Below are 27,207 nucleotides of genomic sequence, written 5' to 3'. Positions count from 1 at the left end.
CTAAAAACTGAAAGCTGTAGTGTAGATTGTATGGCCCACCTCTGTCCCTTATCAATTAATTCCTCATTTGACAGCTGCAGTTTCACTGCTGGCCAGCAGGAGAATTGATGGCAGCATATAACTAGCATGATTAAGATAAGCATCCATAGTTACCCACCAAACTGGAATTATTTTCTGTGTTGGGAGGAAGATGAGCTCCACTTTTCCAAAACTCCAGCCATGGTGTCAACAATAATACAAAATATAAGATTAATAGAACGTGCAAGCTCCCCTGTTTCAGAGATGCAGGGAAAAATGCCAGAGTCACTACATGTGAGATAATCACCAAGGAACGCCATATCATGACATAGGTGAATTTTACCACCTGTAGCTTAATGGCAGCAAAGACGTTGCCAGTGTGGATGGCCAGTATATTGCAGTGAATGGCACCTACACAACTGAGAAGAGGGAATATGTCATCAGCAATCATCATCAATGCTATTAAAGATAAACACAAAAATGTTAGAGAATAATTTTCATTAGCAATGGCCACTTTCTCTTTTAAACTTGCCATGTTAAGATATATTTCTCCCAACCCACCTCCTTCAGAAAATAATTTACTTACAAGAAAGAAAAAAAAAAAAAGAATTGTTATCTTTCCATTATCAGGGATTTAGTAAATATATGCATGCAAAACATATATTACACCTGGGAAAAACAAATAATAAGTGAATACACACATACCCAAATTTATAAATGTATATCCACATTCCCTCAAAATAAAATAACTGGAACACATGAAATTGGATAGAGACATTCATGTCTGATGCTATAAGGTGTGACATCACCTAGAAAGAAGTCTCAATTAAGAACAAATAAAATTACCTGAATTAGATCTTGAAAAAGTGGTTTCTTTTTTATAGAAACTTAGAGTGTAAAGTAGGAAATTACAGTGTAAAATGGGAGGCAAATGCAATATAAACTGTGTTTTAGACTATGGTGATAACAGGAAATCAGAAATAAGCTGTGGAGTTCAAGTAAATTCTGGAAGTGGAGCTGCCAGATTTTGCTGAGTGATGGAATACGAGGTACTAGAGAAGCAGAAAAATTAAAAGTTTTAGAAATTAAGTGATATGTGTGGTCATGTTTTTGTTTATGTGTATTTAGGTAATTTTATCAGAAAGTTTTTAAGAAGAAAATTAATTTAATTTTGACATGTTTATCCCAATAATTAGACTAATATGCACAAGGAAGAAAACCAAAATTATATACTAGTTGTATAATCAGTTCAAACAATCTTCTACTACATTCAGTTGAAAGAGTAAAAATTCATTTCACATATACAGGAGGGTTAAAATAATACAGTCTTTATACACAATGAAATGAAGACAGAAAGCAAAAAGAGGACAAATAGTCTTTACTCATCTAAAGTAATTATTCGTTTTCTAACACCATTTAGAAAATTACTATCGAGTCCATTTATTCCTTCAGGAATACCCAAAGAGAAACTCTAAAGCAATAACATTCTTAACTGCATTTATGAGAAATAAGACTGAATAAAAGGAAATGACCTAAAAGTTAAATTTTAGAAAGTAAATTTTAGCTGGGTGCAGTGACTCATACCTGTAACCCTAGCACTTTAGAAGGATGAGGTGATTAGATCACTTGAGCCCAACAAAAACAACAACAAAACACCAAAAATGTTAGCCAGGCATGGTGGCACATTCCTGTAGTCTTAACTATTCAGGAGGCAGAGGTGGGAGGCTTGCTTGGTCAAAGGAAGTAGGCATAGTACTTTTATTTGCCTGTCCCTTTACCCCAGCACTTTGGGAGGTTGAAACTCAGGGGTAATCATGTAGACCAACCCCGGCAACAGATTAGAAATTATGACCTCAGCAGAATGGAGCTGAGTTACAGTCAATATTCCTGTTGATTGACTACAGTAACCTCAGACAGGAATAAAGTTCAGAGGGCAGGCCATGGAAGATACAGGCCTTGAGTGCACCCAGTGCTCAACTATGTGATGCAGGTGCAACCTGGCACTGAGTCAACTTTGTCGGTCAAATTACTCCTGCCATGAAAGTCTGCTCATTAATGTTTCCCCTCATGCTACCAGGGCTGAAGCTATAGTAGGCTTAAAGACTTTAATTTCCTTCTTTTCATTGCCCTGAATCTCTGGACAGTCTTACTGTGGAAGAAAGCTTCCAAACAAAGACAAACTACAAACACCGAATTAGGCACATACATCACTGCACAGAAATTGAGGCATAGTCACAAGCATTAGGATCAATGAGAGAAACATGATGGCATCAAGTGGTTAAAATAAAGCGGTGGTGGTGACTGCCCCAAAAGAGATGGGCATGGACACATGGCCTGACAAGGAATTCAAAATACTTGTTTTAAGACAATGCATTGAACTACAGCAAAACACAAAGAATTCTGAAATTTATCAGAGAATTTACATAAGAGATTTTACACAGAGAATTTACACAGAGAACTTACACAAGAGATTAAAAAATGGGAGGAAAAAACAAACAGAAATCTTGAAGAATAAAACACAACAAAATAAAAAATGCAATTGATTTTAGTGACAATAGAAGTGGTCAAGCAGCAAAACTCACAGACAAGTCAATTCAAAATGTACAGTCAGGGGAGAAAACATAAATAAGATTCATGAGACTAATGGGATAACATCCAAAGAGCAAATGTATCAGACACTGGCATTTAAGAGTGTGGTAGAGCTGGGTGTGATGGCTCATGACTGTATCCTCAGCAATTTTGGGGGCCAAGGCAGGTGGATCATATGTTGTCAGGAGCTTGAGAGTAGCCTGGACAATATGGTGAAACAGTTTATCTATTATAATACAAAAATAAGCTGGGTGTATTGTTGGACATCTGTAATCCCAGCTACTCAGAAAGCTGAGTCAGGAGAATCACTGGAACTCAGGAGAATCACTGGAACCCAGGAAGTGAGTGTTGCAGTGACCACAATCACACCATTGCACTCCAACCTTAGAGAAAAGAGCAAACCTCCATCTCAAAAAAAATCACCATATTTCTTCAGGCAAAAATAGAAACACAACACACCAAAACCTATGAGATTCAACCAAAACAGTTTTAAGAGGGAAGTTATGGCAATAAATGCCTTCAACTACAAGAAGACATCAAATACACAACTTGATGTTTCAATGAAGGAGTTAGAAAAACAAAAATCTAAACTCAAAAGTAAAAAAAGAAAAAACAAAACAAAACAAAACAAAACAAAAGAAAACAAAGCCCCTTATAAAGGAAATCAGAGCCATAAAAGAGATACCATAATTGATACCCAGAAGCAAATTAATGGTAAGAAATCAAATCAGCAATAAAAGGTCACCTATTAAAGAAAAGCCCTGGACCTGATGTATTCACTGCTGCATTCTACCTGCCACAAAAAAGAAACTACTGCCGCTTTTTTTTAACCTAGTCAAAACATAAAACAAAAAGGAAGATATGGGAACTGTTCCAACTCATTCCATTGGGATGGCATTATGCTGATTACAAAACCAGACAAAGATACAAGAAAAAAGAGAAAACTATGCGCTAATATATCTGATAAACATAATGTAAAAATCCTCAATAAAATACTGGGGAAATGACTTATAATGACCATTTAGGAAATCATTCACCATGATCAAGTGAGATTACAGGGATGCAGGAATGTTTTAATATATTGGAATCATTAAATGTCATACATCACATCATCAAAATAAAGAACAATATCTGTGCAGTCATTTCAATAAGTTAAAAAAGTTTTGACAAAATTCAACATTTTCACAATAAAATCTCTTAACAAATTATGCATGGAACAACTGTAACTCAACACAACAAAAGACATAGACCCAAATAACCAGATAATGCCATATATACAAACCTTTAGCTAATATTACACTCAAAGGGAATTAAAAGATGAAAGCTTTTCTGAGAAGATCTGAAGGAAGACCAGGATGTTCATTTTCACTACTTCTACTAATGTAATAATAAAAGACCTTAGCCAGAACTATTAGACAAGAGAAAGTAAGAAAAGCTACCCAAATTAGAAAGAAAATAGTAAAATTGTGCATATATGCTAATGACATACTATCGAAATCCTTAAACACACAAGTAAAAAGTAGTTAGAACTAATACAGAAGGTAAGTAAAGTTTCAGTTTACAAACTCAACATATAAAATTGCATAGCATTTCCATACACTAACAGCAAAATATCAAAAAAACCCCAAAAATTTAAGAACACAATGTTATTCATAATAGGTATGGGGGATAAAAGGGAGTAAATTTAACCAAGGAGATAAAAAAAATCTGCGTTTGAAATCTATGAAACACTAATAAAATGTTAAAATGGCATACATAAATGGAAAGATATTTATGTTCATTGATAGGAAAAAGTAATATGGTTAAAATGTTTATATGATCCAAAGAAGTGCACAAGTTGAATGCAGTCTCTATCAAAACACCAATGGCATTTATCACAGAAATTGAAAAAAAATGCTAAATAAATATGAAACCACAAAAATCGTGAATAGCCAGAGCTATCCTGAAGACGTCAATGGGGTTGGGGATTGAATCCATAGAACTGGGGATGTCACAATGTTATAAACCAATACAATAGAACACACTGAGCAAAAATAAATCTACGCCTGTATAGCCAACTGATATTCTGCAGAGGTGCCAAGAAAACAAAATGAGGAAATGTCAGTCTCTTCAATAAGTGGTGCTGGGAAAACAGGACAGCTATATGCAGAAGAACATAATTAGAACCCTATCTCTCACCAAATACAAAAATTAACCCAAATGGATTAAAAAGATTAGTGCAGTGGAGTGCCCCTATAATTTTAGCTACTCAGGGGTTCCAGCAGGGAGGATCACCTGAGCCTAACTGTTCAAACCTATAGCATGAAACACTTAACGCCACTGCACTCTACACTAGGTAATATAGTGAGACCTGACCTATAAGAATATATATTTAAAAACATTTAAAATTAAAGATGTAATGACAACACCAATCTGTGAAACTAGTAGAATAAATCACAAAACACATTTAATGACCTCGGTCTGGGCAAGAATATTTTTTGGATAAGACTTCAACAACGCAGGCAAAAAAAATGCACAAACAGAAAAGTGAGGTTACATCATACTAGAAAAATTCTTTACAAAAATAAAATAAAATAAAATAAATCACCAGACTAATATAATGAGAGCAAATATTTTCCAACTGTCCATCAGAAAAGGGGTTAATCAAAATGTACAAGGAAATAAAAACAGATTTAAAAGAACAAGAAAATAATAACCCAATTAAAAATATGTATCTTCTGTTTACCAAAGAATACATATACACAGCTAACAGGTGTAGTGTGTGTGTGTGTCTTTTGCTGTGTGTATATATATATATATACACACACACACTATATATAAATATGTCAACATTTCTCATCATCACAGAATTGCAACCTCTACCTTCCAGGTTCAAGTGATTCTACTGCCTCAAACTCCTAAGTAGCTGGGATTACAGGGGCATGCCACCACACCCAGCTACTTTTGTATTTGTAGTAGGGGTGGTTTCACCATGTCATCAAAGCAGGCCTTGAACTGCCACCCTCAGATGATCTGTATGCCTTGGCCTTTAAAAGTGCTGGGATTAGAGGTGTGAGCCACCATGCTCAGCCTATTGCAAAAAATTTAAGAAATGTATAAAATTTCTTAAATTAACATTGTAACAAAGAAAAATTTTGCCAGGCATCATGGCACATGCCTGTAATCCCAACACTTTGGGAAGCCAAGGTGTGTGGATCGCTTGGTCGGGAGCTTGAGACCAGACAGGCCAATATAGTGAAACCCCATCTCTACTAAAAACACAAAAATTCGCTGGGCTTGGTGGTGTGAGCCTGTAGTCCCAGCTATTTGGGAGGCTCAGGCAGGAGAATCCCTTGAACCTGGGAGTTGGAAGTTGCAGGGAGGTAAGATCACACCACTGCCCTCCAGCCTGGGTGACAGACACTGTCTCTAAACAACAACTACAGCAACAAAACTAGGTGTGTTTTTACTACATGGAGATTTATTGGTTCTAATATTTTCAAGTGTCTTATTTATTTGTTGAGCTTTCTGGCTAATGTATTGTTCATTTTTTTGTTGTTTCTGCCTAAGTCCTTCTCTTTCAGGAGATTCAGTCAATTAAACTTAAATTTTCTCCAGATTATAGCCCAAAATCACTTCATGCATTATCGCTGGTATTAATGCCTTGGCTTTGCAGGAGGGTTTATTACCCTGCTGGTGTCACTAATGGCCTAGCTATTACTATTTTTTATTTGAATAGAAGATTAAATCATGAGATTGCACATTTTTGCAGTGTTTATAAACTTCTGCACTTACCTTTTAAAGAAAGGTAATACTTACCCCAATGACTCCTTATTCTATAAAATGTATATATTTTTTATACATTTTACTATCTTGGAAGTCTAAATGCAGATCTGAATGAAATTAGTTCTTACAAAATTTATAGTACTCGTGAAAATCAGTATAGTAGCAGACAGAAGTCATATGGAAATGAATTGTTTAGCTCCATTTTTGTATTCTAAGTCACAGCTCTGAATTTAAGGATGAGTAGAAAATCTACTACTAACATGTTAAAACATATGAGTTGACAAATAAAACTTGTGAGATTATTTTCGAGTCATACTCTCTTCTCTCTCACTCTACCCTCATTCCTTAATGTAAGTTTATATTCATATCACTCATTACTATTTAGAATGCCCGTTAAGTTGAATGAGAATAATATTAAAAGGAGCAGAAAAAACCACTAACTAAATCCCATTTTCATTTTTTAAAAACTGTCAATATATTATGACTGATAAAAATTGAATAGGAAAATTTTCAAAATTGTGAGAACTAAACAAAACTAAACAGGGATGCATTTCACTTAGAGGAACAATGATTACCCAATCCTTAATCTTGTTAGTGAACAATTTGTATTCTATTTACTTGTTGGAAACAGAATGAGAGATATTTGTGTCACTTACCTCACTGTAGATCCTAAAGGAAGAACGTGCCAAAAAAAGTAACGCGGCTTTATTTCTTCTAAAGTCTTTTTTGAAAAACATTAGGGTAATTTTATCCAAAAGTACTTACACAGTAATAAAGTTCATGGCAAATGATATCAGAATCTGTCAATAGCTTTTCACTTAATTTCAGATATATACAATGCATAGGTGCCTCACCACAGCACCGAACAGTTGAGCAGAGAATGCTGAAAGTAAAGCTCATATGGTGTGTGTGCCCAAGGACCATTTTTTCTTCCAAAGATGAAACTCCTCTTGTAATTTCTTTATCAGTCTCTTCAAACACGGTGTCCATTCTTAGCATGCTGCTAATTCAAACTCTTCTTTTCAGTGAATCCAGTATAGTTCCGTATCAAATCCAAATAGAAGAAAACAAGATTCAGTATAATTCACTATTCATGGAAAATGTAAAAAGGTAAATATGGATCACTAATCACAATAAAAAAATATATATCTGGTTTCGGAAATATTGAATCACCATTTGACATAATGCAGTCAATTAAAGCATTTGACATAATTTAGTCAATATGTCAAATAAATTGACATATTATTTCTTCAGCAAACATTGTTTCAAGGAAATAGACAATAAAACTACTATGAGGACTTAACTACCTCTTAACAACAAGATGATTGTCCTGTCTTCAAGTAGTAAGAAGAAAGGGATATATTTCTCATAAGTTTTCTTTTTGTGCTCTGCAGCCAGTGTCTGCTGCTGACATTGACTAAAACAAAACCGTACAAGGTCTAAGCCAAGTGCAACTGTGATGACACTAAGAAAACTAACAAGCAGATTTTTCTGATTTGGAAAGGACTACAAAACAGTGAGCTCTTTAAGTTCCACTTATTGTTAGATGTTGGTCATTTTGCATTTAAAATACTGTTTCTTGGCTTGATGCTATGAAATTATTAATCAAGTAAAGTTTCAATTTAAATAGAAAGGAAATCCAGACTTTGCATGGTTATAGAAGATGTAAATTCTGTTTTGTTGGGGGAGGGTATGAAGAAGCTCATATTAGGTTCTTTCTAGACAAACTATCAGATAAATTAATGATACATTGTGAAGATCAATTAGTCATTATCGGTGGGAAGCAATATTCAACAAAAATGAATAGAAAGGAAGATAAAAGGCAACAGTACTTTTAAAAGTAAATTACTTGATTTACTTTTAAATCAAGTAAATATTGGAATGGAATTTAGACAGAAAACTTTTCTGGCTAAAAATTCTATTAATATAATAAAAAGGCATGAAATGTGTAAGAATATAATGCAAATTAACAGAGACAGAACATAATATTTCCCCAGAAGATGTTGGTCATTTGTTAAAATATATCAATGGGAAAAATAGAAGTAGTAGTTTAAAAAAGTGGGAGGGAAGAATCAAGAAGTTATCTATTTTATTTTTATTTGATAAGATGTTCATTTCCTGAACTTTCTTTGCATTGCTTTTATTCTCATAACATACCATAAACATCCTTTCCTCCAATTTGTTAAGTTTTATACTGTAGAGTATTAAATTCCTCAACTGCTGTTGTTTATTATTCTGATCTAAATCACACCTTTAAATATATGCACGTATTTATTCAAAGACAAAAAGCTTTATCACATTTTAAAATACATCCTCCTGGACACAACCCATCAATGTGATTGATCGTTTCCTCTTTCATGTAATTTCTTTTATTCTGTTCTTCACTGCCCTGATTTTCTTATCACACATATATAAAAACTCCATATTTTACGATCCACAACAGAAACTGTCTCTTTTGATACTGACATTTTTCTCTGCTTTTAATTTCAACAGAGAATTTCTATTAGGTATTTTCTTTCCATCAGTTCATATTTCTGTCTCACGTTTTATCCCACAACAATGAAGTCACAGTCCTTTCTCAAAGACCATCAGTGACACACTAATTGCTAAATTTAAAATGTTATATTGAATTTCAGGTGAACTTTTTTCTATTGATAATATGCCCTCACTTGAAAATTCCACTTACCTTACCAGTCAGGCACTCATCCCCAACAGTCTACCAAATATACTATACTTAAAATAATCAATTTTTTGCCAAATATAATATATATATATATTTTTAATTTCTTGTCTTCGTTGTTTGTTTACTGAGACAGGGTCTGTCTCTGTTGTAAAAGCTGGAGTGCAGTGGTGCAATCAAGAACTCACTGCAGCCTCAAACTCCCATGCGCAGATGGCATTTCCTCATCAGCCTCCTGGGTGATTGTGACTATAGGCCACCCAGACTAGCTAATTTTGGTAGAAATGGGGTCTCTCCCATGTGTCGCAGCCTGGACTTGAGTTTCTAGGATCAAGCCATCTGCCTGCCTCAAGCTCCCAAAGTGCTAGCATTGGAGGTGCAAGTCACCAGGCCTGGCCAAATATGAGTTACTTCTTATTCACCCTCTTCCTGGAACTATTCCTGATAAATTTGTTCTCAATCTCCCAGTTATCTCTTCCTGTATGATGGATTTCTGAATGGTACTATGAGTCCCAAATGGTTATCTCCAGCCATTCTCTTACCAAAGACCAAATCATATATGGCTGTATTGCACATACTCATGTTTAACAGGCAATTTGATCTCAAGGCTATACACTGAATTCTGGTGCTCCTTCCAAACAACTTCCCCCAAGTGTATCCCATTTCATCTGATAGTAATTACATCCTGTTGCAAAGGCCTAAATCTATAAGGTCATTCTTGATGCTTTTCTTTTCATCTACTCATTTCCATTAATCCTCAAATTCTGCATGTTTTCCTTCTAAAACAGGTCCAGAATCTAACCACTTTTCCCTATTTTTCCTGCTGTCACCCAGATACAGGTTATCCACATTTCTCATCTGATTAACTCAGCCTCTTTACTGATCTCCTACCTTCCACTATTACAAGTATTACACTATCAGTACTATTACAACTAGGTGAATTATATCTCAGATACTATAAAATTAACCATTTTAAAGTACACATTCAGCGATTTGCAGGATATTCCCAATGTTATGATACCATCACTATTATTTAAACATAGAAAGTTGCCCTTACCTTAAAAAGTAACTCTACCTATGAACATTCAATACCAGCTCCCCTTTTTCCTAAGCTAAAACCATGGTCTTTATAATGTAACAAACAACCATATATTATTTTCTTCTTATTTTCATTTGCATATCTTCTTCTACCATCCTCTTTCTTGTTCAGAGCCTCAGTATACACTGTGACTTCAGCGGTTTTGTGCTCCTTGTTGTTTCAAGAAGTTTGCTCAAATCTCCTTTGAGCTTATGCTATTCACTTGCTTATAAATGAACCCAAAATCCTTATCCTTCTTACATAAAAATAAAATCACTAGATATTGTCACTACTTTCCCCTAAAGTGAAAATGTAAGTTCCATCAGTACATGGATTTTTGTCCTTGCTCAGGTGAACTGGCATAAACAATACTTGATGTATTCACAGTTAAATTGATCTTTTCTTATTTATTTATTTATTTATTTATTTATTATTTTTGGCACGTGAGTGGGTTGAGATTTAATCTTTCTCTGTTGCTCAACCTGGAGTGGCAGGATCTCAGTTCACTGCAACCTCTGCCTCTCAGGTTCAAGCAATTGTCCTGAGTCAGCCTCCTGAGTAACTGGGACCTCATGCCTCTGCCAGCCTATCTGGCAGTTTTTTTTTTTTTTTTTTTTGACATTTTTAGTACAGACTGAGTTTTGCCATGTTGGCTAGGCTGACCTCAAACTCCTGAATTTGAATGCAATATATTATATAGACAAAGGAATACTTAGGGAGTTTTTAAATTATAAAGCTGTTTTTGTTCATTAATAAGAGATTACTTTGAAAGTGTATTTTCATTTAGAAAAAAATTAACTCTTTTTTAAGTTTGTTTTTGATCAACTAGTTTAACATTTTATTAGCTACCAGGTATATATTTAAAATCATTTATGTCAGACAATATTAAATTAAAAATATATGTATTTCTTAAGTGTTCCCCTATACTTGGTGTTGGTAACTAAACTGAGTTTTATTGAATCATATGTTAAAAAATACTGAAACCTTAGTGTAAAAAGAAGCCAAATTTAATGGCACAAAATATTTATATTTAAAATGTATTCATGATAAATATTTTAATAAACCAAGCCTTGAAGTTGCTTAATGTTATTTTATTTAAATTCTAAGAGAGGTATGGCTTTAAAAATCATAATGTGAGAAGAGAAATTTTGAGTGCATTGTATTACTTCTAAATATCCACCTCTGTCCAACAAAGTAAGTAGTAATGTTCAAATCTTACACAGAACAGAAACTCAGGGTGTGAAGTCATATAAGTAAATTAACAAATGATAACAAAATTTAGTTCATTTCAAGAGAAAACTGAGGTTTAAGAATACAATTAACAACACATTCTGTACTGATCTTTAATTGGAAAATGTGAAGTTATATTTGTTTATGTTTTTATCTGTGTGAGTGTATTTTCTAACACATTGCAGAATTTTCTAGCTAAACTCACTGCTAAAAAGGGTAGAGCTTTATTTGTCTTGTGGGATCTATGTAGAAAGAAGAGTTTCCTTTATAAAAACACATTTTTTTGTTAATTTATTTACAGTTGCATTGACATAGTTAATGTATATAATCAAAAAATTTTTGTAAACAAACAAATTTTTTAAAAAAACCAAACAGATATAATGGCATTAAAATATGGACATAAGGGATCTGTAGTTAAAAATCTGAATAGTCACTGGATTTGCTGTTAATATCAAAATTTAAAATATTCATTCAAAGATGGCTGTATTGATAAATGAGTTGTTGTTAATATTAATTTGTCACTTGATGAAAAGAAAAGTGGACAGAATCATTTTCATACTACAAGCATTATTTTTTCTTCTTATCTCAGGTTGTCAGCACTTTTTGAGTGGGAATATCTGCTCTCTGTTAGATCTCACCCACCAGAAAAACTTGTGGGACTCAAAAATACTGGTGCTACTTGTCACATGAATTCTGTGATCCAACAGCCACATATACTATATTATATATATTATATATACATTATATATAATATATTTTATAATATATAATTATATATTATAAAATATATTATTATGTAAATCCATATATTTTATATAAATCTATATATAGTATTAATTATATATTATATATTATATAATATATTATATTATTATATATTATATATTATATACTATATTATATATAGTATAAACTATATATTATATATATATAATTTATGTATATATATAGTTTCCACCAGAAACAGTATTCTTGCAATTGAATGCATAGGTCAAAATATAGACAATGATTTTTTCAAAGATGAGAAGCAGAACGGTTAGGTAAATTCTAATTATTAATTTTTATTACTTTGAAGATTCTGATAGCAGCTACTGTTTTTCTCTCAGAAATTACTGTACTTTAAAAGAATTATGCAGGAAGATCTTCTTCATAATATGGCTAAAATCTCTGAGATACTATGACTGACATATTTATGTTATCTCTTTCATAAGCTGTGCTTTTTCTAAAATTCTCTTTATATTTTTCTCAAATGAGAGCTTTTTCTGCTAAAGAAACAAATTTCTTCTTCAAATTATGTCATGTGAACTTGTAAAAAATATTAGTTAAGGATTATTATCAAACTGCCTATGAAAGATATTCATTTGAATATAAAGCGGTAAAAAAGTTAGATCATAGTGGTAGGTCACCTATTTAGGATACATCTCCAAATAAGAGAATATGGGATACCTAAATTTTGGTAATGTTTATACTCGAGATCTTTATTATTGTTATTTTTTTTTTACTTTTCTGTACAGATAGTGATAGAAACTAAATTTAAAAAATAGAATATTATAACTGTAGTAAATGGTTCTACAATTTCTTCTCTTTTTCCTTTCAGTGGGCAGAAATAGTTTGTCTTTTGGCTACTAGTTTCTCAGCACTTATCATATATAGGATTATAAAACACACACTTTCTTTCTCTTTGCTAGATCCAGTAAATTATATCATCCAAGCATCGTAGTCGTGGTAGCTTTACTTTTAGTAGAGTCTTCATATGGGATGTTCACTAATACTTCCTTAACAGCCACTATGGGAAGAAAAATTGTAATGTAAGTTCCGGTACTATAGCCCTTATGACTCCTAGGGTGTTGAATTTAACACATATAGTGTTGGTTAATCATACCAGCAAGAAGCAAATGAAACAGACAGAAAATAAAATTGCAAATTAGATATCTCACCTTTGTACTTGGTTGCTTTTGCTTTATGTTGTCTTGGCAACATTCTGTGGAACATATATCTGCCTTGTTTCTTTTTCTATGCAATCAGCTTCTCCAAGGCAGGACATAGGTATTGTTTCTTTCTTTGTCACAAACCTAAGACACAATTAAAAGCTTACAGAAATTTCTTAGATACTTGTAAACAAACATTATTTTGATTTATGGCTACAAACATCTTTTGAGTTTTGGAGCTTCTGTCTATGCTCCCCTTCCTTCCACAACTATGGTTAATAGGCATATTTATTGAGTGTTAGTAATTCTGATTTAATCATGTAAATAATCTTATGTAATTTGGAAAATGCATTATTCTCAAAAGAAAATTCTGAATCCTAGAAAGACTATGTAACTTACTCCCCAATCTGTACTTATTCCCCCAAAGTTACTCATGGCAGAGGACTCACTTGTCTTTACTAATGCCCACTTGACCAAACTTTACTGTATTACATCCAGTGTATATTATTATTTTATTACTCTTTTATAATAACTTTTCTGTGAACTCAGTTATAATAGTCCATGTTTGAAATAAGCAATAATCATAAAAATTAATAAATAAATTAAGTGCTTTGAAAATTTGGAGCCCAAACAGTATATCACTTTATTCAGTAACATTTGGTATTTGTTGTAACATCTTTCCTTGTATTTATAAAGTTAAATTAGTGCATTACTGATTTCTTTTGGCTTTAATGTTGGTACCCAAGATAATTTACTAGAATAGTTTTATTAATTTGAAGACAAACCAAAGCTAAGTAAGATAAGAGATAGAAAAGAGTACAATATTATGTCCTAAGACAGCCTCAAGACATCTTTGTTCATTTAGCTGTTTCCAAACTACAGTCCTATGTACCCAAGGAATTTTGGTAACAGTTAAGGTAAACTTTATGAAAGTGATTATTTCAGTTTCATAAAAACCTCAATAAATTGACTAAACAATACTCAGAAAAAGGCTTCATATAAAGGACATTATGTTAAGTGAAATTAGCCAGGAAATATAAAGACAAAGATTGCATCTTTTTATTTATATGTGAGAAATAACAAAGATGATCTCACGGAGGTAGAAAATAGAATGACAGATTATTATAGACTGTGAAAGATATTGAGCAAACAAATAAGTGAGTTAGTTGATGGGTAAAAAATACAGTTAGAAGGAATAGGTTCTAAAGTTTGATTGTATAGGAGGGAGAATATAGGTATGAATAATTTGTTATAGATTTCAAAATAACTAGAAGTTTAGATGTGGAAAGCTGTTTACACAAATATGTCAGTAATAATTTCAGGGGTGCATTAAAGAAGGACATGTTGATTTCCATTTGAAGAATCCTCTCCAGGATGATTGGGAGGTGATTAGAACCAGGAAAACATGATGCATTCACTTGAGGTAGCAAACTTATAGAGATGCAACAGTAATACAGAGATAAAATTAATCTACACATATTTCTCTTACACTCTCTAAGGAACAGAAATTCCAAAATCTAAGTCTAGGCCAGAAGAGAAACATAGACTGCAAATAACAATAGGCCAACTAGGAAGGGCCATAACATAGTTGGATTACAATGTACCAACACCAGTAGCCCTAATGGTGTATTTATAAGTCTTGACTAAGGTAGACTGCATTTTGCATTCATAGTGGTTGATGCTACTGCTTATCTACTATAAAAAGATAAAAACATAGTATATTCTAACCAATTTGAACAAACAAATTGCTGTTCCTCAAGCTACACAACACACTTCATATCCTATTGTTTCCAACAATGGGTGTTGAGATATTACATCAAATAAAAAATTATATGAATTATTTAAAATTAGAAGGCGATTATATCTTCAGTAAACACTATATCTAACAACAAAAGCTTTAAAATAATATAGAAATACACTAGGAGACTTACTGCTTTCAAGGAAAATTTTGACTGGCTAGCAAAGCAGTCAGAAATCTTGGCACAATGGTGCTTCAACGTACTGTGGATTCTGATAATATGCACTTCACTGGAATAAGATGAAACCAAATTTTAGAGGCATCACTTAATAAATTCTACCACAAAAGTGCTCCAAGCACAAATATATAATCTACTATGCTTCACACATTGTGACATATGAAAATTGTGCATATTGGTTTTAATATTTTAGAATTTCTATTAAAATCTATCCATATTCTTTATCTCAACAAGAAATTAAACTATCAAACATTAAATGTGAAGAATGTGTAGAATTAAAATCTTATTGTTTTTACATTTTTCACCATTTTATATTTTTTCTGGTGATAAAAAATAAGGTTTCTGAGCAATACAGCTGTTATTCTGGGCAACTGTTGTAATTTAGGTAATTCCATCCCTTGGCTACATGAACTTGATGGGAAGTCATGCTAAATGTTACAGCACAAGACAAGCTTTAAATGATTAACCTGGCCGGGTGCAATGACTCACCACCTGTAATCCCAGGACTTTGAGAGACCGAGGCGGAGGTGGGTGGATTGTGAACTCAGGAGATCCAGAACACCCTAACACAGTGAAACACTGTCTCTACCAAAAATACAAAATTAGCCAGATGCATGCCTGTAATCTCAGCTACTTCGGAGGATGAAACAGGAGAATCACTTGAACTCGGGGGGTGGAAGTTGTAGTGAGCCAAGATCACAAACATTGCACTTCAGCCTAGGCAACAAGAGTGAAACTCTATCAAAAGAACAAATGAAAGAAAAGAAGAAAGGGAGAAAGAAAGGAAAGAAATAAAGAAAGGAAGGAAGGAATGTAGGAAGGAAAAGAAATGGAAAGAGAATGGAAGGGGAGAAAAGAGAAAAGAGGGAAGAAAAGAGAAAAGAGAAAAGAAAACTGCATTACTCACATTGTGGCTAGTCTTCCCAGAATATTTTAACACGATTTTTTTTTTTTTAACTTAGAAGTGCTCATGAATGGATTTTATTTATATTTTTGGTCAGTATTTGTTCTTTACAGTAAATTTCATATTAAAGCTGGTAAAATCGTTAAGTTTTACTGCCACTGGATTTTGAGAAAGACTAAATAAATTATGCTCTTATTGAAATATCACACATTTTTATGAACTAGGACAAGGTAGCACCTAATTACAAAGAAAATATCACAAGGGTAAAATAAAACATGATCCCACTTAAACTATTCTTCCTCCGATCATCTTGCCATAGCTGTCCTAGAAATTTTTTTTTTAATTTGCAGTCACAGCTGATAAGTTACAAAATATGTAATAAAATAATAATTGAAGACCATATAAGTAAATCATCAAAATGAGTTTTGAAAAAGAAAATTATTATTATTATTATTTAACCTGCTGATACATAGAGCCTGTTGAATGAGGATATAATGGAGCATCTTCTGTTGGAGAGGTCTTATGCCCATCTAAAACATCATGGTCAACTGGCTCCAAATTCTAAATATTTAAAAAGATTGACAATTTGATTATAAAAGTAACTTTATAACTTATATTTTATTTTCTTCGTTAGAATAAACTTTTAGGAAATGCAAGAAAGCTGACAGCTATAACATCTTTACAATTCCTGCAAATGATTTATAATTTAGGGAAAAATTCTGAATTATTTTAGCTACATAGTTTTTAGCCCATTTCACACAAGCTGCTTCCAAAAGGAAATTACTTTTTAAGAACAAACAAACCATTGCTAATCATTTCACAAAATAAATATTTTTAAGGGCAATATTAATACATAAACATTGGCTTACACATTTAAAAATTACTTCTCTTTCTCCCAGATATAGTTGCTGAACTTTGGGGTCTTCCCCCAGCCACCTCATCTAGACAAAGTTCTCAAGCATTTGCAAGTGTCATCCTAGCACTATTTGATTTTTCTAATAAATAACAATTTGATGTTTTATTGTTTTTTACTGGAGGACAACAATTTTTGTAGGCATATTTAATTCTTTCCAGTATATGGTTCCCTTTCAATTTTCTACATACACTAAATGACTCAATTTTCTTTCTTTTTTTTTCCCATGTGAAAGCACAAACACAATCCTTCACTTCCACAAATTATGCAGTTGAGTTTCCCACATTTGGGGAAATTTCATGGGTCAGCCCATCTAGAGTGCAATAGATCCGCCTTGCCTTGGGAAAGCCACCTTCGTGATCATGGTGTCTCCCCTGGCAGGGAAGTATCCATTTTCTTTTTAAGACTTCCATTAGCCTTCGAAAGAAAATACAAATATAAATGTAATAGAATTCAGAATAATTTTCAGTATCAGCTTAAAATGTTAATTTCAATCATCCATGATTATTCTTTTCTAAAAGAGTTCTTAATTCTGACAGAGGCTTCTACAAAATTGTAAGAAAAAACACTATGATAAACAATGAAATGACTGCTAAATAAACCTACCATACATTTTATGCACTGATATACTCATTTTTGATAGTGACTCTTACAGTGTTCTATTGTATATAACAGCCATTCTCGGTCTTCTGGAATTTTATCATGTGCACTATGATCTTTAAAAATAAGCAGAAGAAAATAATTTATAATATGTAGTAGTAGCTAATATTTTACTGCCTAATATGTGTCATTCAGAACAAGTTTTTGAGGTAATCTAATCAATATCAGTTAGTTTCCTAAGCGGGTAGCATTAGTAAATCCATTTAACAAATAAAATATCAATTACAGTTAGAACAAATACTTCACCAATTGTTACAGATTTAGCCAGTTGAGGAGCTAGTTAGCAATCTGACCCAAATATCTGACCTCTTGGTGTATGACCAATTTAAAATATTTTGGTTAAATATACTATCCATGCATTACTACAAGCGAATTAAAAACTGTAATGCTATATTACTTTTCACAGTTCTATTTTTTATTCTATACTTAAGATTATGCTCCATGGCCCAGGCTGGACTACAGGGACAAGATGATAGCTCATAGCTCAATGAGGCCTCATACTCCAGGGTTCAAGGAACACTCCTGCCTCAGCCTTCCAACTACTTGGGATTAGACAAATGCACCACCATGTCCCACTCACCTCATTATTTTTACTAAATGTGAGTAGCATTTTATGACTTCCTTTTTAAAGAAAAAACAAAACTTACTTGGTTTTTACTCATTTCTTAGAGACCACATTTTAGAATGTAAAGCTAGAATCCCATGATAATAAAACAGTGATATTAATTGGCAGTACAAAATTGATTTCATTTCTGACAGTAAAAGAACACACACGATGAGTACAACAATTTTCAATGGCAACAATAAAAATTGCCTGATTTACTAATGATCAGTCATTTTCTTTCACAACTGGCTAAATTGCAACATATTTACACTGCCAACTGTTTACTGTTCTTAGGAGTCAATATTAAAAATCACAAAAAAGACCTCTGTCTTTTTTGTCATTACCATGACAGATAAATAAAATAGTTCTTTTCTCTCTACTATGTATCTTATTTAATAAAATGATATTATATTCCAAGTCAGAGTCCAGGTTTTTTTTCTTTTTGCCATAGGAACATCTATAATATATATTTCTTTTGAAAAAGGTAATTTTTATAATCTAATTTCAGGTAAAGAATAACATGGATAGGCTTCTTCTAACACTTAAACAATACACATTTCATATTCTTATTCTCTTAAAAATTATAATAAAGTGAAAATCATGTCATTTGCCACATTATTAATAGTATCAAAAGTTTTCATGTGAAATTTGGATTAATATTATCTTTGCCTATATTGTTATCTGCTGCCTTGAACAGTGTTGGTACTCAGCAGATGCTGATATATATCTGTTGAACACTGCCTATTGAATAGACTAAATGTTCATTAGACAAAACATTTCAAGCCTATCTTAATAAAGAGAATAATAAATTTATACATGAAACCCACATTAATCCACATCAACTATATTCCACATTATGTCAACATGTATACCTTTACTGTAAACACCTCCTTGGATGAGATGAGGCTAAGATGTGATCTAGCCTTACTTTAGAGCAAATAGAAGAAGTTACATAATAAACAATATATGAATACAAACAATTTTTAAAATGGTATAAATTAAATTTCATTGATAGGGAACTCAATGTCATTCGTGCAACATTAATTATCTTCTTGAAATCTATGATGGTGGACCAAAGAACAATTAGAAAATTTTAATTGTTAAAATCTAATATTTCAGTTGTTTTAAATTTAAAATTATCTTTTGCCTTTAATTATTGTGTTCTACAGCTTTTTAATTATTTTATTATCAGATTTTCAGTGTGCTTATTATAATGTCTATTGAGTGAAAATTGTGTGTTTGTGTGTGGGCATGTGTGTATAGAATTTCCAGATATATAGTCTGATTGTTTCTAGAAACCTATAACAATAAAACTTTGAATCTCCTTGGGCAACTAATTAGTTGGGCAACTAATTCTGGTGCAATTCTTAGGCTTATTTTACTGCAGATGACACAACTAAGAATTCTAGAAGAATGCTAAAGATTTGTGTTTAGCACAAACATAGTTCTTTAAAATTATAATTTTTCTCGAAACCAGTCTGGCCACGATTGTGAAACCCCATCTCTTCTAAAAACCAAAAATTAGCCAGGCATGGTGGCAAGCACTTGTAATCCCAGCTACTCAGGAGGCTGATGCAGAGAATTGCTTGACCCCAGGAGGCAGAGGTTTCAGTGAGCTGAGATTCCACTCCTGCACTCCTGTCTGGGTGAGACAGCAAGAATTCCTCTTACACACACATGCACACACACACACAAATAATAGTAATAAAAAATAAAAAAGAAATAAAGCTCTTTTTCTTACATACTGATAGTCTAACTACTTAGATCCTACAGACTGCCTTTGGATAACTTAATGTTGTCTGCCATGACAACATTAACTTTTCCAAAAAAGTTTCCATTCTATGACATTACTTTCTATGACTGTTTTTCATTGTTACTTCTGTAGCAACACATGTATGCTTTTAGATGATTCCAAATTCTGGACATATGTATCCAACTCCCCATTACAATTTTTTATTTAGTGTCCCATATGTTTAAAATGCAACCTGCTCAAACAAGTTCCCTTTTTTTCTATCAGTAAATTGCATTACTATTCTCTCAGCTTATCAAATCACACCCAGGACATAGGTGTTAACATCTCTTTCCTACCCCACTTTCTCAAATATCCAATTGCTAACAACTGCCTATTCTAACTCATTAAGAGCTCATAAATCTGTCCACACATATGTTCTACATTGCCAGCTTTTCTACTATAGCGCACCTACAATTTTTTTCTACAGATAATTTTGAATACTTCCTTACTGTGGTCTATTGTGAAATTTTCTATGCTATAGACAGTGAGATGTTACTAATATATGCCCCTTGTTATCCTCTGATGGTTTATCAAGTCACACGGAATATCTCACATAATTACTAAAAAGCCAAGTTATGTCAATACTAAGTCTGGACCCACTGTATACTTAAAAAAAAAATCAACTTAACAAAGCAACCCTTTTCAACTGCAAGATGCTTTTTACTCTCCAAATCTAAGTCACATACACCCTATAATAGGCAGATCACTTTGTATTGTATTTTTTATTATGATGCTTTGTATCCTACCTGAGCTGTTTATTCAGTACTGTATTTTCAAAATCATAATTAAGACAGATTCAAAATACTTTATCTGAAATTGAAAAAGATCAATTAAGCAATACTTTTTAAAATAAGATTGGTATGTAACTCAATTTCTGATGCAATAAAGACTTAATTGAGGGAAGCTATTTCAGTCTGCATTCATGTATCCTTCACCCTTAAAGAGAATATCCATTTCTCTTCATAGAGACATTAGCAAGTTTGATTCTTGAGTACTTTCAGGAACCTTACAGGTAATGGTACACAAAGCGATGCAAATGTGTTGACTCAGTTTTCTCAAATGCAAGAATTCCTAAAACCTAAAACACACTACCTAAATGCCTTAAGATGTACAAATATATACTGAACCATACTGAACTTTGGCAATTAAAATTAAACTTAGGTTATATCATAAACCGACCATGCGTTGTCATGAGCAACTAAAATCTGAAGTTAAATTGTGCAAAACAAAGTTTTTGTGAGTTCTTAAGTTTGATACTTTTACTTTAAAAATAAGTATTGTGTTTACATTTGTATAATATATGCTCCTACTCTACTAAAATTATCCCAGCATCTCAGATGTAGTCAGGCTAGGCTGAGAAAAAGAAAGTACAGAGGTCGTCAGAGCAGGAAGAGTAAACGGTAAAATTTATTTTCTCCTGAAGGTATATATTAATAATACAAATAACACATTCATTACAGAAATGTATGACCATAGAACTTAATTTTAGATAGTAAAATATTTGTGATTTTAACAAGTTACTTAAAATGATCTGCTAATTGTCTGAGTCAGTCATTCATATAAATGTGACCTCTAGCTCATCTTTCTGTTGAGTGTTAGAGATTAGGCAGACACATTCTAACCACTCACATGTATACACAAAATCAACATGGACATGGAGAAGAGAATTAGTGTTTGTAACAGTGTATTACTTACTAATAAAATTCAACAAGTTTATATAGCTGTGTCATTAGTTGATGGGAGATGGGACAAATCCACTCATAGAGTAATATATTTGCTCAATAATGGCACTTTACATTTATAAACTGTAATGGTTTCTGAAAATGTTTCTTTGATTTTCATATGTAAATTAGAGAGCTAATAAATGAGATGACCAAGACTTTAATTATAATTAAAATAAGAAACTTGACTATTATAGAATTCAGACTTGGATTTTTTTCCTGGAAAAATCAGATACTACTCTTTATATGTACATGATTTTTAGGCAATTAGTATTGTATTCTTGGTGAAACAAAATGATTTCCTAAAACAATAATGTTAGATATCAAAGATTAGCATGTACTGCATTTGTAAAGCATTCTTATTTAATTTACTTCTTTATTCTTTTCAAAATGACTTAACCTTTTTTATTTTCATTCTACATAGCATTAGAATTATACTCACTAGCAATTACTCCATCATTTGTATGCCATTCATGAGCTTCTACCATCATATATCACGTTTCAGAGCCCCAGGAGGAGGGAGGGCCAACAGTGGCACAAGAGTTGCTTCATACTGTCTGTCCCACGTCCTGCTAAATTGAAGCTCTCCATGAATAAAAAGCCTTTCCATACCCAGAGTTCAGCTTTAAGGAAAAGGCTAACTCCTGAACTTGGAGAAAAGACAAATCTGCATTTGATGACTGATTTAAGAAATATAATGTGTGTGTAGAGGATACAAAATTACAATTCCACTAATGGGATAGTTAATATTTGTGTTACTTTCTTCACCCTTGTGGAAAGTCTACTAGTTGAAGTTAAACCATTTCTTTTTCACACAAGACAGAAGGTAACCTCATCACTCTCAGAGGAAATACTAAGAAGGATTGTACTTTGGCAGAGGGTAAATCAAGCCATCTTTATTATGCCACGTATTTACTTAGTGTCTCCTCTATTACTGAACATTGTTTAGTGATTTGCTTTCTAGGATTTTTGTGTTTGTTTCAAAAAAAATCCTTGCCGCAATGATCAGACTTGATAAAGCAAATTGTGGCCTCTTGTGGATGTTCACATTCTCTGCAGTCGGTAACTATCTGATTCTATGGAAGCAACCGAAGCTTGGACTGAATGTGGATGAGACCTGCCACTGGGGAGTGATGGAGGTATCAAAGGACATGATGGATGAGGGGAGGTGGCTGTCATATAGGGAGTGGAGTTTTGAAAACTTACATCAAAACATTTCTCTTCCTGGCCCCACCCAATATTGCCATCTGGAAACATTTGATAAAAAATACAATAGAAAATGGTGGCAGAACAAAGCAGGTGGTGAGTGTGGGAGCAGGAGCAGTCAGAAGCATCTGCAGAGCTACCCTGGACAGAAGAACCATAAATGATGCTCCACAGTGTGAACAAAGTGTGGTTCCCAGTGGTACAGAAGTTGCTCCATACAGTCTGTCATATATCCAGCTAGATGCAAGCTAAGAATGGAAAGCTTTTCCATACAGAGAGTTCAGTTTATGGAAAAAGGCTAACTACAGAACTTGAAGAATAGACACATGTGCATTTAATAACATAAGTAATAATTACAGTGTTCTGAGTAGAGGATACAAAATAACAATTGCATTCCAATTAAATAAATATTTTTGTTAACTTTCATCTTTGGGGAAAGTTTCCTAGTTGAAGATAAAACATTCCCACTGTTTCTTATCTTAGAACAAAATTATTTAGGTTTCTGTATAAACCTAAGTTTTCACTTTTATATGAAGACACCACCATGTAACTTTTATTGCAATAAACATGTAATACCGAGTAGTAAATTGATAAGTAGAGAAATGCCCCAGTGTGGTACCCAGTGAAAGGTGGTGTCTGGACAGTCAGTGCTTTCTAGAACTCTGGACCAACAACCAGGAAGTGTTGAAGTGACTGAAAAGTTAAAGATCACAAGTACAGCATGGGGAAAACAGAGATCAACAGTATCTCTGTCCATGCCAAAGGAAGTATCCTAGGAAATTTTGGCTATGACAAAAGAATGAAACTCCATATGCACATTTCTTCTGGATCACTTTTGGAGCACTAAGAAGAAAACAAGCTTAGTCCTAACGTACATGTGCTAAGGGGAGCCTGATTTTAAGACTGACTTCATTCTTTCCTCATGTTAAAGAGCCTTCAAGGGACATTGCCTAGTAGATCCAAGCTTTGCCAGCTTATTTTTCCTCATGATCAGCTCCTATCTATCAGCTCATATTTCTACCCATGTGCACCAGTGCTCTTCTGCACAGATTCACACCTGTGATACTTTTCTCTGCAGCCAACATATGAGGTCCCACTTAATGCTCCACTTTCCTTCCAGCTCCTTCAAAGAATTGGCCGCACATGAAATTTGTCACTTAACTTTACTAATATACACCCAGGATGTGGATTACTAGTTCCACCTCACTTTCATTAGCCTGGAGGAAAGGTTATATTCAGAGTGCCACTGTCATGCACCTCAGCCATGTCTTCCTGCTGTCACTCACTCTGCTGCTCTTGGTTGGATTTCATCATAATCCTCAGGATTTTATGCTCATTGAGGGCAGGAACAACCATATTAAAAAATATGTGCTTGCTGAAATTACTTCCAGATTTCTATATGAGTTTTACTTTTTCTACACCAATAGCTCTTGGATTTAGTTTGTTTTAATATGAGTGCTATCTAACAGGTTAAGACATCATATTAGTTTGGACACTACCGATAGGGGAAATAGAACAAAAACAGCTGTGGTTGGCAGCACTTTAAAAATGAATATTAAACTACCACAATCTTGAACAAATATCTTTATTGTAAGAATCAAATAATTGGGGTAAAAATGATGGTAGCTATTTCACACAAGGACACAAGACAAAACCTTAGAATTACTTGCTTAAAGTTAATTCAGAGTGGAACAAAATTGTTCAAGTGCTTAGCATTAGAACAGGTTGTATAACCTGGTTTTCAATGGACATTACATATTTTACAGTAAGATCTTGTTATAGGAACAAAGAGATGATTCCCAGCCTCCTGTGGTGTATCATCTCTGCCTCCCAAAATACTGAGATTAGAGGCATGAGCCACCATGCCCAGGGCAATTCCAAACTTTTTATAAAAGTTCTGTGACTTCCTCCACTTTGCCTTCACCCACAAAACAAGCATCAATATGAATTCCAATATATAATACAAATAAAGCACTGCCATGACCAAAGTTCTACATTGATATGAGTGTGTATCCATGGTCTGTTCAATTTTTTTATTGCTTCAACAGAGACCTTTGATGCATCTAAAAGGATGAGTACAAATGTTAATGTAATCCTGGATTTTCTCTGACAACTCTCCTAAAAACTGACTGACAACTTTTTCCAAATATAATTATCAACGGTTTACTCTCCAAGGGAAAGGAAATAATCAGCAGGACCACTATTCCTAGCCACTGGCAGAAGCATATATGCAACACTAAGCACCACACATGTGTTTTCTTGGCTTCTTGAGTACTCCTGTGTACACTGCATATACATTTTTATAATATCTCTAAATGTATAAAAGAATTAATGTGAATGTGTGTCCTATCACATATCATTTCCAACTGCAGAATATGTTAGTTTTAAATCTGTCTAACATATCTTCACTCTGAAATTTATTTTTGGATTGTTACATTAAAGTCAAGTACCTTGGACAGTCGCTGCAGCTCATGGCTGTAATCTGAGGGCTTTGGAAAGCAGAGGCAGGTAAATCACCTAAGGTCAGGAGTTTGAGTCCAGTCTGGCTAACATGAAAACAGTGAAACCCCATCTCTACTAAAAATACAAAAACACATCACACATGGCATTTGGTCCTGTAGTCCCAGGTACTCCAGGGACTGAGGCAGGAGAGTCACTTGAACCCTGGAAGAAAATGTTGCAGTGAGCCAGGATCATGCCACTGAACTCCAGTCTGGACAACAGAGTGAGACTTCATAAGAACAACAATAAAATCACAAATAAAAAACCAAACCAAATAAACAACTGGCAACATTCTTCTTAAATGACTATTTGATCACAGAAAACTCAATTCCTGCCAGGTCATGATCTCTATTAGTAGCACAGCAACTTATTTGAAAGTAGATGGAAAGTAGATGGAAACATTTCAGATTACATTTTTATTTACTTTTCTATTATATAGGCTGCCTCCTTGCATGATGAGAAAAGGCGGTCTGAAAGGTAAGATGTGCAGCCTAAGGGAGTTACTTCAAAAGGCCAGTTTCCTGACAAAGATCAAATTTTTTTCTCTATCATCAGATTTTTAAAATTATAGAACATGCCTTACTTTCATATGTAAATCATAAACATCAGTAAAGAAGTGATTTATTCCATCTTCTTGCCTTATGCCATGAAGAATAATAATTCTCATATGTGACATATTTAAGGGAATGGTTTTCTTAGAAATAATAATTTAAAAAAGCAACCAGTTCATTGATACAATATTCCTCAAATTAGTCAAAGACCATGTATTTGTGATGGAAGATTTGAATACATTAACTGGGTTTAAAATTAGCTTACTTTTACCAGAAAGTGAACATAAGCATTGTAAGTGAAAAAATAACTACAAAATAAAGTAGCATCACCCTTGATATTATTCAGATAAACGTTTTGGTCGATGTGAGACTTAGTTTTAAAATTAGCTGTCTAACAAAATATTTTCTCCCTTAACAAAACAAAAGTAGTCCCATGAATGGAAACTTTTAAATTCATACAAATTATGAAGTGTACAATCTCAGAGCCTGGCATCTGTCTTCCATCATCTTTTGGTTTGTGAACCCAAACATTAGTTAATTAACTTTACTAAAAAGTAAAGTTATGTCCTGAAGTAATGAATGCTGACACAAACTCTTGCTGGAGTTGCCCCCACTTTTCAAAACATGTTGATCAAAAGCCACATGTTCTCATCTATGAGGTCAAGAGCAGCATGATCTATGAACTGGTGCAGATGATGATACTCATAAATGACTGTGTGAGCAACAACAGATTAACTTACCCACAAGGAATAAAGAATGTAAACATTTAGTACTGTAAATTCTGTGGATGGTTTTCTTGTGCAGATAAAGGAAAGTGTGACTTTGCTTTTTTTATTATTTTCAAGGGACATACAAGAGGTCTGTTTTCTCATTATATCTAATTCTTTCTTTCAAACTATAGTTTTAAAATGACACCTCAGTTATGGGTTGAAGTGTATTCTCCCCAAAATTCCTTTGTTGACGTCCCAAGTGAACAGTACCACAGAATGTGTCTTCATTTGGAAGGAGAGGTTACACGTAGACATGGTTATTTCAGATGATCTCATTTTACAGTAGGGTGGGCCCCTAACAAAACGACATGAGTATTTAG

At 33.3% G+C, this 27,207-nt stretch overlaps 1 non-coding gene and 1 pseudogene across 1 annotated transcript; both read right to left on the bottom strand.

The window, feature by feature from the left end:
* Window positions 1-553, bottom strand: LOC129025779 (testis-specific XK-related protein, Y-linked-like; annotated as a pseudogene).
* A 16,757-nt stretch (window positions 554-17,310) lies between these two features.
* LOC129025994 (U1 spliceosomal RNA) lies at window positions 17,311-17,470 on the bottom strand. The gene has a single exon (XR_008497379.1). It is a non-coding gene; the product is annotated as a U1 spliceosomal RNA (small nuclear RNA).
* Window positions 17,471-27,207: the final 9,737 nt, after the last annotated feature.

This window comes from Pongo pygmaeus, chromosome Y (genome assembly GCF_028885625.2).
Source record: "Pongo pygmaeus isolate AG05252 chromosome Y, NHGRI_mPonPyg2-v2.0_pri, whole genome shotgun sequence".
NCBI classification, from domain to species: Eukaryota; Metazoa; Chordata; class Mammalia; order Primates; family Hominidae; genus Pongo; species Pongo pygmaeus.
The sequence above is the reverse complement of the archived record's forward strand: the minus strand, read 5'-3'. Positions and strand labels throughout refer to the sequence as shown.